The following is a 14,310-nucleotide window of genomic DNA, read 5'->3' as shown; positions in this document are numbered from 1 at the left end:
GGCTCTTCTACTTACTGGCTGTGTGACCTTGGGCAGGTCATTTAACTTCTTCTAGGCCTCAGTCTCCTCTTCTTTAAAATAGAGTTGGATTAGAGGGCAGCTAGGTGGCGTAGTGGATAAAGCACCAGTCCTGGATTCAGGACGACCTGATTTCAAATCCAGCCTCAGACACTTGACACTTACTAGCTGTGTGACCCTGGCAAGTCACTTAAACCTCATTGCCTCACCAAAAAAAAAAAAAAAAATGGAGTTGGACCAGCTGACCTCTTGATACCCTGATAGCTCAAAAACTGTGACCCTAAGATCCAGATGTTTAATAGAATTTTATGCTTTTCATCTTAATATTTGGTGACTTGTAAACACAAATGAAGCATATGTTTATTTTTGGAGATTAGTTTTTCATTGAAAGAGGAGGCATGGGTATTATCTATCATTCATTCATCTATCCATCCATCCACCTATCCATTCATCCATATATCCATACATCCATCCATACGTCCATCCATACATCTATGCATCTGTCCATTTATTTATGTACCTATTTATGTATCTGTCTGTCTGACTATCTATCTTTCTTCAGGAACTTAATGGTCTATGAAAAGGGTTCCATATTATATTAGCATCACTTACATCTCTTTCTTTAGCACACTGTATTATGCATGTGTGGAATGCCGTGTGATCCACTTTTGAACCTGAGTGATGCCTGGAGTGTTCACACAGAGAGAGCTAGCATTTTTTCCAGTTGATTGAGTTTAAAATAGCATCATACATCAGTAAAAGCTACTTTCTGAGGTGCTTTGCCTTAGAGATAGCTCTTTGTAGTGTTGCCATGGTAATACTAACTTTAGTTAGTACTTTTTATAGATCAAACTTCTACACTCTGTCCTGAAGTTATGTAAATGAACCCCACAAAACAGTATGGTATTTCCCTATTAAACGTCAAGTTTAGATAAAGATTTTTAAAAATAATATTGTGGGGGCAACTAGGTGGCGCAATGGATAGAGCACTGGCCCTGGAGTCAGGAGTACCTGAGTTCAAATCCGGCCTCAGACATTTGATACTTATTAGCTGTGTGACCCTTGGCAAGCCACTTAACCCCAATTGTCTCAGCAAAAATAATAAGAATAAGAATAATATTGTGTAAAGTCCTATCTAACTTACCCATAGTACAATGTGGGTTCAGCATCTATACATTTGTTAGCATGGTCAAGCAGATAGAGAACTGGCCTTGTAGCCAAGAAGACCTGGGTTTAAGTCATGGCATCACAAAATCACAGGATTTGAGGATTGGAAGGAACCTCAGTAGCCATTTTGTCCAACACACTATAGCATAACAAATGAATGGTCTTCCATCTTTTCCTTGATGACTTCCATGGAGAAGAAATTTCCCATTGTTTGAGGCAAGTCATTCCAGAACTCTAATTGTTAGTAAGGCTTTCCGGATGTCAAGGCTCAATTGGCCTCTTTGCAGCTTTCATCCACTGCTCCTAGTTCTTCCCTCTAAGGCCAAATAAGACAAGTCTAGTCCTTCTCCACATAGTTGCTGAAATGTTTGAGTCTTCTTTTCTCTGTGTTAAATCTGTCTAATTCCTTCAACTAAATCTAATATATCATGTATTCGAGGGCCTTCACCATCCTGGTTATCCTCTTCTGGGACATATTCCATGTAATCATCATCTTAAATTATGGTTCCCCAACCTAACACAGATGAGGTCTGACAAGAGCAGAGGATGATGGGATTATCATCACCTCCTTGTTTCTGGAAGTCATGTTCCTCTCAGTGACCTCTTCTGGCTCCTACCTTGTGCTTCTGCCACATATTAGGGAAAAGGAGTAACAAATAAGAGCAGTGGGGGAAGTAAGTTGGGATCATAAGCTGAGTAGAAAAGAGATGTCATATTGAGAGAGAGATAAAGTTGGAGAGAGATGAGAGGGCCAGACAATGAAAGTCCTCAAGTTTGAGGATGAGAAGAAATACAGATTTGTTGCAATAAGCAATGGGGAATAATTATAGGTTCTGAACAGACATGATACCACACAGGGTGTTTTAGGATCGAATTATTTTCAGTACCACTAACTTGGCATTTACTGATATACTACCATGTGCTATTGTTTAACTTTCTTGTGTATATATGAATGTGTTTGTGTATATCTTATCTCCCTAAAGAAATCTAAAACAACATGAGGTCAGGGACTAACTTGATGCTTCTTTGTGTTCCTTATAACACCTAGCACTATGGTACTCAATAAATATTTGTTGAATTGCATTTATCTAGAAAACTATAAAAGTGCCTTTTACAGACAGTGACTGAGTCAGCAGAAGGTAGTGGCCCTACCCAAGGTATGAGCAAACAGACTTATGGAATAAAAAGTCCTGTTTCTAGGAAACAGGTTAAGTTCAGACAAAGTATTATCTTTTATACATACAGGTACCTCGACATACCAGTTTTTTGGTCATGTTAATTTTGGATCCCCATGCACTTAGCACAAGACCTGGCACACAGGTGCATGATCAATGCTTGACTTGTAAAATTCCTTTGGCTTCAAAATATCACTGTCAACAGACATCCACTTGGCTTGGACTTTGGGGCCCCACAATCACTGCAATATCTAACTCTGGCACAGCATTTGTATTACCTTTGTCCTTTATTCCTTTTTGAACCTGATTTCCTCTTTGCCTTACTGGAGGACACTGGGACTTCCTTAATTAATCATATGTTGCAGTCTTAGGTCAGGTGACACATGATAGAAAACAAGAGAATGTAGTATCCCTCCTAATAAAAGACTGTATTATGTACATTTTTAACATTTAAATGTGCCAAGAATGTATATTGCTTAGCAGTATACTAAATTACTAATCACTACACACAAAAATTAATTGTGCATTAATAGATGTAGCTTATTTTTTGAAGCACAGAGTATTTATAGGTATAAATATAAATAAAATTTATAGATACAAATGTAATTAAAATTTTACCTATATAATTTTGGAACTATGGTAATTTAAAGTAATTTCTTATTTATTACTAGTTTTTAAGGTGGGCCTGACTTAGCCCTGTATTCAGTTCATGTTCAGTAGTGGAACAAAATGAGACACTTGTAGGTCATTCAACAGTTAGCAAAACGAGGTTGATTTAGCCATAGCTAAGCCAGGATACTCCAGCACTTAGCCTGAGTAGTCTTGCCACTCTCTCTTAGCACTGTATGGAAACTGACCTGGTCAAGGCAGGGTATGATGACTGGCTAAGTCTGAAGGGCCCAGAAGAAGACCAGGAAGCTATATCAGTATTGCTGAAGGCTACCAGGAATGTGGCTTAAGTGAAATATAGTTTGAAGCTTGGCATAGGACCAATCAAATCCTGGGAACAGCTTTGTCCCTTTTAGAGAAAAACTAGTTTTACCCCATGTTGTAAGGGAAAGGGGATATCCTGGTCCTATCATGCTAGGGCTTCTATAGTAAACATGATGCAGCGAATAAGCATTTCTTCTTCTCTTGAATTAGGAAGACCAGGGTTCAAGTCCTATTGTTGACAGCTAGCTGTATGACTTTGGTTAAGTCATTTCTCCTTTTTGAGTCTTAGGCAACTTCTTTTTTTTTTTTTAAATTAATTAATTTATTTTTTGCAGGCAATGGGTGTTAAGTGACTTGCCCAGGGTCACACAGCTAGTAAGTGTCAAGTGTCTGAGGCCGCATTTGAACTCAGGTCCTCCTGAATCCAGGACCGGTGCTTTATCCACTGCGCCACCTAGCTGCCCCTTAGGCAACTTCTTAAGACTATAAGTTAAAGATGGGTTTCAAACTACATTGGTAGAGGGAATTCCTATAACCAGTGAAGTCACATACACACACATATATATATGTATATACATATATTTATAATTGTTATTTTACCTATATTATTTGCAATGTGACCTTGTATAAATCATTCAAATGCTGCAATTAGTTTATACTATTGGAAAATGAGGTAATTTGTTTTAACAGGGTTAATGGAGCCATAATTTACTCAACATTTCAGAATCCACAAATAAGGAAACAGTACAGAAAGTTGCTATAAACTCTTTTGGCATGACTGCATGTATTCTGTTTAATAAAATACCTTAAATGTTGTATATATTCCATCAAAGTCCTACTTTGATACCTCATCATATGGCAGAGAGGAGTTCTTTTTCCTAGCATTTAAATTTTGAGCAAGTCTCCTTGCTCTCCAGTTTCCCAATTTATAGAATGGGGATTGCCCTAATACTGGAACTCCCCTATTTCACCAAGTTGTGGGGAAATCACTCTGTAAACCTTAAGCACTATGGAAATAGTAAAGACAATTGACTATGTAACTATATATGATTTAGTTTGGGAAGTATGGCTTAATAGAAAGAACACTAGATTTAGACTCCATCTATCTGGAGCAGAAATACAACCTTGCTGCTTGACACCTGAATAATCTTGGCAAAGTCACTTAACTTCTTGGGCCTCAACTCTCTCATCTGTAAAAGGAGGGGATCGAACAAGATGACCTCCAAAATCTCTTCCAGCTCTAATCACTATGACCCCATGATCCTAAGTTATGGGAAGATCTAGTACCTCCCTTCCATTGCTTCTAACACTCCCTCTCTTCCTCCCCATCCACAGTGTTTATATGGTAATCAAGCTAAGAATGCATTCCTCCTTTCTAACCTTAATGACTTGGCAATCACTAGGAGGCAATCCATTGTAACATCTCCTCACCCACACACACAGAAAAGAAGGTAATAGTAAATCAATGCCAGAAAAATTCCCAATCTGAGAAGAACTGATATGGCACACAAAAGGGGCAATAACAATGATTCTTTTATGAAGATACAATGATTTAAAGAAAAAGGTATTGTGTCATGTCAAAAAAAAAAAAGAACTCAATAATGGGCCATCCCCATTGACTAATTGGTTTGTTCAAAAGTTTCCATCGATCTCCCCTGCCCCACCACCACTTTCATAAATATTTAAAAGCAGCAGGACACAAAGTCATGCTGCTTGTAGGTTGACCAATGTAATATTGCCCAGAAATCGGGTATTACAATAATATCTCCACATACTTTATTTCTTCAAGACACATCCTCCTCATAAATTCTCATTCATTTATATGGCCCTATTGGGACAGTTCTTGGGTGAGGTATCCACCTCTCGTGCTAATTAAGGTCATTCACTGGGAGCTGGCTCTTCCCTCCTCTTCTCCTATCCCCTAGACATTATTTCCCACTATCTTTTCTTTACTGCAATCTCTGATGAAGTGGTGGCCCTTCTCAGTCCTAAGGACAGCTACTCCCCACTGCTTCCTTCCCTGCTCCCTCACATTCAAGGGACTGAAACATATTCAAGTCTCCTTCATCTTTAGTAAATCTCACTAGATCCTGCCTCCTTGCTGGCTATCACCCTACATTTCTCCTCTTTTCAGCTAAACTTGAAAAAGCTGCCTGTCTTTGCCTACATTTCCTCTCTGCCCCCTTTCTTTTAAACCCTTGGCAATCCGGCTGCCAATGTTATCATTCGACTTCCATTTCTCTCTCCAGAGTTACTCATCAGCCCCTAATCACCCAATCCAATGGTCCTTTCTCAAAACTCATCCTTAAAGCCATCTATGTAACATTCAACACTACGAATCACCTTCTTTTTCCTAAATACTCACTCACCTCTGTGGGCTTTTGTGATATTGTTCTCTTGCCTCTTCTCCTACCTCTCTTAGTGTTTCTCCTCAGCCTCTTTGGCTGGATCTTCTTTCACATCCCATTCACTAACTGTGGATGTTCCCTAAGTTTCATTCTTGCTTTTTTCTTCCTTCTCAAATCCTTCCCTCCCACAAGTCCTGTCTCAATAAGAACCAGCTCTGAGAAGAGGGGGCAATATTTGGGCAGTGCCCTAGGCAGCAAAGACTGCTACTATATCCTAGTAGAGAACCAGTGTAGACTCCAAAGACCTCAAGTAAGGACAATGTAGCAGGTCTGTGCTTGGTTCTTGTGTCCCACCCTGAATTGTGCCCTTAATTTTTGTTTGCTCCATCTGAGAGCTTCATTTTGTGTCATTATATTGTTGACTTTAACACCTCTATTGACTTTTTTTTTGGGGGGTGGTGCAATGAGGGGTAAGTGACTTGTTCAGGGTCACACAGCTAGTTAAGTGTCAAGTGTCTGAGGATGGATTTGAACTCAGGTCCTCCTGAATCCAAGGCCAGTGCTTTATCCACTGTACCACCTAGCTGCCCCCCGCTATTGACTTTTTAACTGTGTTTTGATTTCCAGACCTGCCTATACCTTTTTTTTTTGGAGGGGGGGTAATGAGGGTTAAGTGACTTGCCCAGGATCACACAGCTAGTAAGTGTCAAGTGTCTGAGGCCAGATTTGAACTCAGGTCCTGCTGACTCCAGGGCCAGTGCTTTATCCATTGCACCACCTAGCTGCCCCTCTATTGGCTATTGCCTTTGGGCATTTGTTAACTTTCTAGTTTACCTATGAGAGGCAGAATGGAGTAATAGATCAAAGAAAGCCTGACTCTGACAAATCAAATTCTGTCTCTGACACTTACTAGTTTTGTAACTGTACATGTGTCACCCAACCCCTTTGAGCTTCAATATCCTTATCTGTAAAATGGATGTAATATTACCTACCTCACAGTCTTGTAAGGCTCAAATGAGATAATACGAGTTTAGTGCTACATACATATCTATTATCACTATTATTATTATTATTTTACATGTCTCTGTGAGCAACCTTTGCCAGTCTGAATCTTGATTTTGAATTACCCTTTCAGTTTTTGAAAGCATAGCATCAAGAATTTTACAAGTCTGCAATTTGTCTTTCTTTCAATCATATTTTACTTTCCTCAAAATAGTGATCATTCTATTTAAAAATATAAGTACCAAGACTTTTTTCTAGGAAAGTGTGCTAACTAATTATGAAATACCCCCTCCCTCCTTTTTTTTCAGGTACAAATTTTGAGAACCTATACTTTTCTAATGATTTAACCCCAATCACAAATATTTGCCTGTGCTTATGATTTTTGCTCCATCTAGACAGCAACTTGCTTTGTGTTATAATGAAAATGTATATATCTGTTTACATCTCTAAGCATTTCCTAATCAGAGTCAACAAGGGTGTTAGGGTGAGTATTGCTAAAAATGTAAAAGACTAGAATACAAATTCTTTGCATCACTTCTGTTGGCAGAGTTTCATTAATTTTTAGGCAATCATTGAAAAATGACAGAGTCCAAAGATAATGAAAGTTCTAGGTGGAATAGACCGACCCATTGTATTCATTGCTGGGAACTAAGCTTCCATCACATATTAATCTCATCATATTTAGGTCAAAATCTCTGACAGTCCGTGATGGAGGGAGGTCATCTAAACAGTCTCAGAAAGGCCTTTTTATCACAGACTCATCCATTCTGGTACCCCTAGCTTGCTTCCCCTTCTGCCTGGAAGGTACTCTTCACAGCCATAGATCATAGATCCACAGAGGAAAGAAAATACAGACAACCCACAAGTCTCTGGGCTACCTTCCCCACTGATCTGAATACATAGATATATATGCCTACTTCGTGAAGTCTCCCAGGAATCTCAAGTGATGTACTCAGACTCCTTCAATTCTAGAGAATTACCTGAGTCTCTGAGAACAAGCAAAATGACCCAGAGTATTCAAAATAGCAGTCACCAAGAGGAATCGATTTCCTTGTTTTAAATGTCCCAAATAGAGGCCACACCTACATAATTATAATGGATTTGAAATATATCCCAAGTGAGACTGACCCCAAGCTTTCCCTAGTCTTTTTGTTTTGTTTTTGTTTTTACAGGGCAATGAGGGTTAAGTGACTTGCCCAGGGTCACACAGCTAGTAAGTGTCAAATGTCTGGGACCGGATTTGAACTCAGGTCCTCCTGAATCCAGGGCCGGTGCTCTATCCACTACGCCACCTAGCTGCCCCCTTTCCCTAGTCTTAATTCTAACAAAGTGAGCTGTTACTTCCTTATCTGCTCCCTTTGGTCACAGTCCTGACCATATTTCCTGTTTCCAGTTTCTCTCTCAACTTCACCATCCTTTCTTTTTTTGTCATGGAAGGTGGTTGGTTCCTCCATGGAGGACTGATAAAGGTCCTTCACTTGGGAGAGGGTATGATACAGTCGTTTTCTACATGTTGAATTTAGAGTCCCTGGACCTGAGTTCAAATCTCAGCTCTGCAATGTGTTTTCTGTGTGGCCTTTGGCAAGTAACTTAACCACTTTAGGCTTCAATTTCCTCTAGTGTGAAAACAAGGGATTTGGACTTCTAAGGTTCCTAGAATTCTAGCTCTAAATCTATTCTCTAGAGGCAGCTAGGTAATGTGTTAGATAGAACACCAGACCTGTGATCAGGTCAAATCTGGCCTCAGTTCCTTATGAGCTTCATGACCTTGGGCAAGTCACTTATAACCTCTTCTGATTCAGTTTCTTCATCTGTAAAATGGGGATAATAATAATATATAATATAGCATAACATTTATATATAATATATCATAATATATAATAATAATGGTGAGGATAAAATGAAATATTTGCAACCTTAAAGCACTACATAAATGCTGGCTATTAGTGTGTCCTCTAGGAGATGCTCCTTGTCCTTAAATAATATCAATGACTCAGCTTCTGTGAACAACCCCAAATGTCCTATGTTTCACACTCATTCACTATTCCTACCCACAAAGGATGGTAGAGTCAATTTCATTGCTGCTTTGATAATCTGTGGAAACACATGGTTTTGAGGTAGAAAAACATGAAAAATCAGGTGAATCTTGCAGCTCCTTGACAATGCTGGCACATAAATACTGGGTTTACCTATTGTCTGATCATGAATAGGGCCAAGAATCTGTTGATGAAAGCATGGGAGAGCCTGTGTGTTGAGGAACATACTTAGCAGATATGGCAAAGGGGTTCTCACAACACAGGGTCTTTATTTTCTTCTGGTCCTCTCTTGCTTTCTCTTCTCCTGTACCCACGTTAATGTTTGCTGAAAGAGCCAGATTCCCCTCAGAATCTGTTCTTGGGTTGTGTGGCCCATACATACTATTGGTCCCTCTGAAATCCATCTGGACTGAGCAAAAATCTTCTGAAGAATACTTGGTGCTGGTGGAAAATACACTTTTTTTGGCTTACTATATAAACCACAGTCAAGCAATTAGAGAAATGTTTCTTGAATTTGCACAATATATTCCTGTTCACACCAGGGAAGAATTGGGACATTATCTAAGTAGGTAGGCTATGACATGTTGATCAAGAAAATTTGTCAAAATTTCATTAAACAAATGCTAGAAATGTCATAGATGCATTATCCAACTTAAAGGGCATTAACTAGGAATTCATGAGGTCCAAACTATATTTTTAAATGATCTACTTATCCCTTCCCCTAATCCTAAGGATGTTATATGCCAGTCATAATTCAAGCTAAGTATAGATCTGTGTTCTCTGAACTCCAGCCCAAATATCTGTGATCAATGAGGGAAGGAAATAAGTATTTCTTTAATGCTTATGTGTCAGACACTTTGCTAAGTCCTTTACAAATATTATCTCACTTGATCTTCACAACAACTCTGAAGGGTTGGTGCTGTTATTATCCCAATTTTACACTCGAGAAAAGTAAGGCAAATAAAGTTTTAGTGATTTACTCAAGTTCACACAACTAATAAGTATCTGGGGCTGGATTTGAACTCCGTACTTTTGATTCCAGGCTCAGAGCTCTATTTACTCAGCTCCCCAGTACCACTGCAATGGAAATGGATAGTGATCTCATTCAAGTGTTTGGTAATTGGTGTAAGAAGGCAGCATGGTAAAAAAAGAAGAAGAAGAAGGAAGCATGGTACAGTAGAAAGAACAATGGTTCTAGAGGTAAAAGACCTAGGTTCATATCCCACTTCTGATGCTTATTATTTGTGTGACCTTAGTCAAGTCACTTAAATTTCCTTGGCCTGTTTCCTCATCTGTAAAATGAAGGGGGTTATACTAGAAGGGCTCTAGCTCCCTTCCAGTTCCAGATCTATCATCCTGTCACTCAATATAATTTTCTCTTTTAAAGACTATAAAGCAGAGATGACCTTCCTGGTAACTAGGAATGGAGAATGAATCTCGGCTTAACATTTGCTCAGATTTACACTTTATTGCATAAGTTCATTTGTATGGGATGTATGTGCTAGGTAGGTCTATGGGACCATGGTAATCATCAAAATGTAGGCAACTGATCAATCAATTCCTAAATAAACGCATCCTGTAACTCCCGGTTCTCAGTGGGAATCCCTCCCAGTCTCCTCCCAAGGAAGGCAATCATAGCTGACATGGAAGCCTTGGTTAGGCCTCAGTCTTGCCCAGGAATCTCTTGCTTGGGAAACCTAGGCATCTGAGCTCTATTGAAAACTAGAGTTATATGATTTGAGCTGTGAGGGTTGAAATGGTCCCTACAACCTTTTTTGTTTTTTTGTTTTTTGTTTTTTTGCAGGGCAATGAGGGTTAAGTGACTTGCCCAGGGTCACACAGCTAGTAAGTGTCAAGTGTCTGAGGCCAGATTTGAACTCAGGTCCTCCTGAATCCAAGGCCAGTGCTCTATCCACTGCACCACCTAGCTGCAACCCCCCTATAGCCTTTTTCATGCGATTCTCTGCCTGCTATTTCACGAGGCTATCCCCATGCCACACCAGCCTCCTTTCCAAAGGCTTTTAGTCTTTAGGTATGACTACTTTCTTGTGTTTGGCAGTTCTTCATCTGTAATGATAATGATAATGACAATAATGATGATAATAATAATAATGATGATGATGACAATAATAACAATAAAACAACAACTATATATATAGTGCTTACTCTGTTCCAGACACTGTGCTAAGAAATTTATAATTACTATTGCATTTGGTCCTCACAACAACCCTGGGAGGTAGGTGCTATTAGCTTCATTTTTTAGATAAGGAAACTGAAGCAAATAAGTTATTTGCTCAGGGACAGAGAGTAAGTGTCTAAAGCTGAATTTGAACTCAGGTCTTCCTGACTTCAGACCCTATACTCTCTTCACTATGCCACCTGGCTGCCTACTATCTGTAAAAATGCCAAATCTTGTCATTTTTCATCTTCACATTTTCTTTATATTTCCCCTTTTCTCCACTCACATAAGGCCTTCATCACCTCTTGCCTGGACTATTGCAGTCACTTTTTAACTGATTTCTCTGCTTCTCTCCACTCCAATCCATCTTCCATTTAGCTGCCAATTTGATTTTTCTAAAGCATATTTGACCATATCACTCCCCACCCTTAGATCAATGAGCTCCTTTCGCTCCCTATTATCTCCAGGATCAAATATAAACTCTTCTGTGTGGCATTTAAAGCTATTCTTAATCTAGCCCTTTATTATTTTTTCAGTCTTTTAATATTTTACTCTTTTCCACACATGCTTCTCCAAGAGGCAGCTGGGTAGTTTGTAGATAGAGCATTGGATCTGGAATCAGGAAGAGCTGATGTTAAATCTGGACTCAGACACTTATGAACTGCATGACCTTGGGCAAGTCACTTATAACCTGTGTCTGTTTCAGTGTCTTACTTGCTATCCCTTGAACACAACACTCCATCTTTCACCTCTGTGCCTTTACCTTGGCTATTTCCTATGCCTAGAATCCTTTGTGCTCTCGTATTTGTCTCTTAGTTTTCCCAGATTCCTTCAAGAGTCACCTAGAACCCTACCTTCTGTATGAGGTCTTTTCCCAGATCCAAGTGCATCCTTCTCCTCTGAGATTCCCCTCCACCTATCATCCATCTATCCTTTATCTCCATATATCTTGTACGTAAATAATACCAACTGCCATCTATTGGTCAGAGAAGCCATGTAGTTGATGCAACAAGGTACCCTGGGGGAATAAATGGAGGGAGGCTGTGCTAGACAAGTAAAGCTATCTCCACCACCCCAAACTTCCCCTCCCTTCAGTCCTTGATGGAGATAGCCCAGGACTCTGAGTAGCAGGGCCCTTCAGACAACAGGCCCTGCTTCCATTTGGGCTCAAAGCCACCATCCCAGAAAACAGCCCTGTGGATATGGGGGCTGGTGACTACTTCTGGGTGCTTACAGCCCATGAAAAGCCACAAATAAATGGTTTAACATTAGAATTGCATATGATTTTATCCAAATGACTTTACCAATTATGCATCACCAACTGCTTTGCCACTCCACCCTATGGACTTAGAGACCTTCCCAGATGACTTATACCTGAAAACATCTCTCTGAATAGTCTCCCCTATTAGAATAGAAGCAGCTTGATGGCACAGTGGATGGAGCACTGGGCTCGGAATCAGGAAGATTCATTTTCTGGCCTCAGATGCTTACTAGCTGTGTGACCCTGGGCTAGTCACTTATCCCTGTTTACCTCAGTCTCCTCATCTGTAAAATGAGCTGGAGAAGAAAATGGCAAAACACTACAGTATCTTTGCCAAGAAAACTCCAAATGTGGTAATTAAGCGTCACATATGAGAAAATGATCAGACAACAACCACCTTAAGAGCAGGTACTGTGTTACTTTTTATTTCTATCTCTAGTGCTTAGCACAGTCCTTTGCACACAGTAAGTACCTAATATGCCTTAAAGTGCCTGTTCCATTTATTCATTCAAACCTGCTCCTATTAGGAGAACTCCTTGAGGGCAAAGGTTTTTTTTGTCTTTTGGGGGGAGGTATCCCCCCCACTTAGCACAAAATCTGGTACATAGTAAGAGCTTAATAAAGGTTGATTGACTTACTAAGTCACTGTGACTGACCTTGTGGGAATCTAAAGAGATGGTGCATGTAAAGCTCTTTGCCAACTTTAAAGGTACTCTATAAATGTCAGCTATCATCATCAATCAATCACCATTGCTATTATTATTAAAGAGGCACTCCCATTTCCTGACCTGACTGGATGTGAGCCATGTGTTTCTTGGCATGCCAAAGCTTTAAATTTAGTTTTCTTCTAAAAAGCCTTCATATCTGTGTCCAGACATCCTGGATCAGCAACTAGGTCCCAGACTGACAAATTTGAGGTCATTTTGGCCTATTTGGCAGTAAGGGATATCTTCCTTGTATTACATTGTAGAGCAAAAGGACCAGAGAATAGTATATTGCCTTTGACATATAGTGGGCCCTTCTAGCCTCCCCAGTGATACAATGGTGATCTGACATAGCTTCATCTGTGTCCTGAGTTTTATAGAGTCTGGACAGATGGGAGACTGAAGGCAGTGAAGGGGAAGGATGTCACCATCCTCTAGCTCCCATCCCTACGGAGCCAGTAAATTCTAGAGGGTGCGTCAGTCTCTGTGCCACTGTGAACACTAGATTTACGGCATTCAGGCTATGACACATGAGTATAACCTCTGGAACATTTTACTTACACTCTATTTCTGTGTGTGTGCATGTGTATGTACATGCATGCGTGTCAGTGTGTGCGTGGGTGGGTGGGTGGGTGTGTAAAGTGGGGGGGAGGGACGGAAAGGGACAGACTGAAGCCTAGTAAAGTTTCAGCCAGTGGGAAGTAGCAATAATAGAACCCCTGCAATCCTGTTTGCCCATGTAGCTGCAGACAGGAGAGGTACTCAGAGTTTCTACAGTAGTGTCTATTAGTCAGGAGCCAATGACATATAAACTGCTTCAATCTGGCAGGTAGTTAACAAGACACTGCTCCCCTACTGTCTCCAGATGCAGACCAGGGGTGATGGAGGTGGCATTTGAAGTTTGGGAAAACATATAGTTGGGAAAACAAATGATATTTTCTTCTAGAAAATGAAAATTACAGTTTGTAATTACCTATAGCTAAAGTGTTGATATTAACATGTTTATGTTTAATTACATCATTTAGATTAAATGTTCTTATTAAGTCATGACATTGATAGAGGTGACTCAGTGAGATAACAAAAAGCAACAAAATATGTGTAGCTGGGGTGGGGATGGGGACACATGAACTGAACTATTAGGCTGGAGGAAATACAACCACACTTCTCAACTGACTGGAAGCCTGGAACCACCCATCCAGGAGGAAGAGTTAAGGAGTGATTGGCAAACAGGTATTTTGAAGACCAAAAAGAAAGGAAGAGACAAGTTAGCTGGTTGCGCGCGCGCAGAAAAGGAGTGTAGATAAAATGCTTCAGAGCCTATGCTTATGGGTTGTAGCCTGAGTATCATAAATCTAGTGTTCATAGTGGCACAGAGACTGACATGCACTGCTGTATTCATTGGTTCTGTAGGTTTGAGAGAAACATCCACTCCTTTAAAAAAAAAAGACAATTCCATAGCACAAGGAATTTGTGGTCTATCAAAAACA

This window comes from Dromiciops gliroides, chromosome 2, assembly GCF_019393635.1.
Source record: "Dromiciops gliroides isolate mDroGli1 chromosome 2, mDroGli1.pri, whole genome shotgun sequence".
NCBI classification, from domain to species: Eukaryota; Metazoa; Chordata; class Mammalia; order Microbiotheria; family Microbiotheriidae; genus Dromiciops; species Dromiciops gliroides.
The sequence above is the reverse complement of the archived record's forward strand: the minus strand, read 5'-3'. Positions refer to the sequence as shown.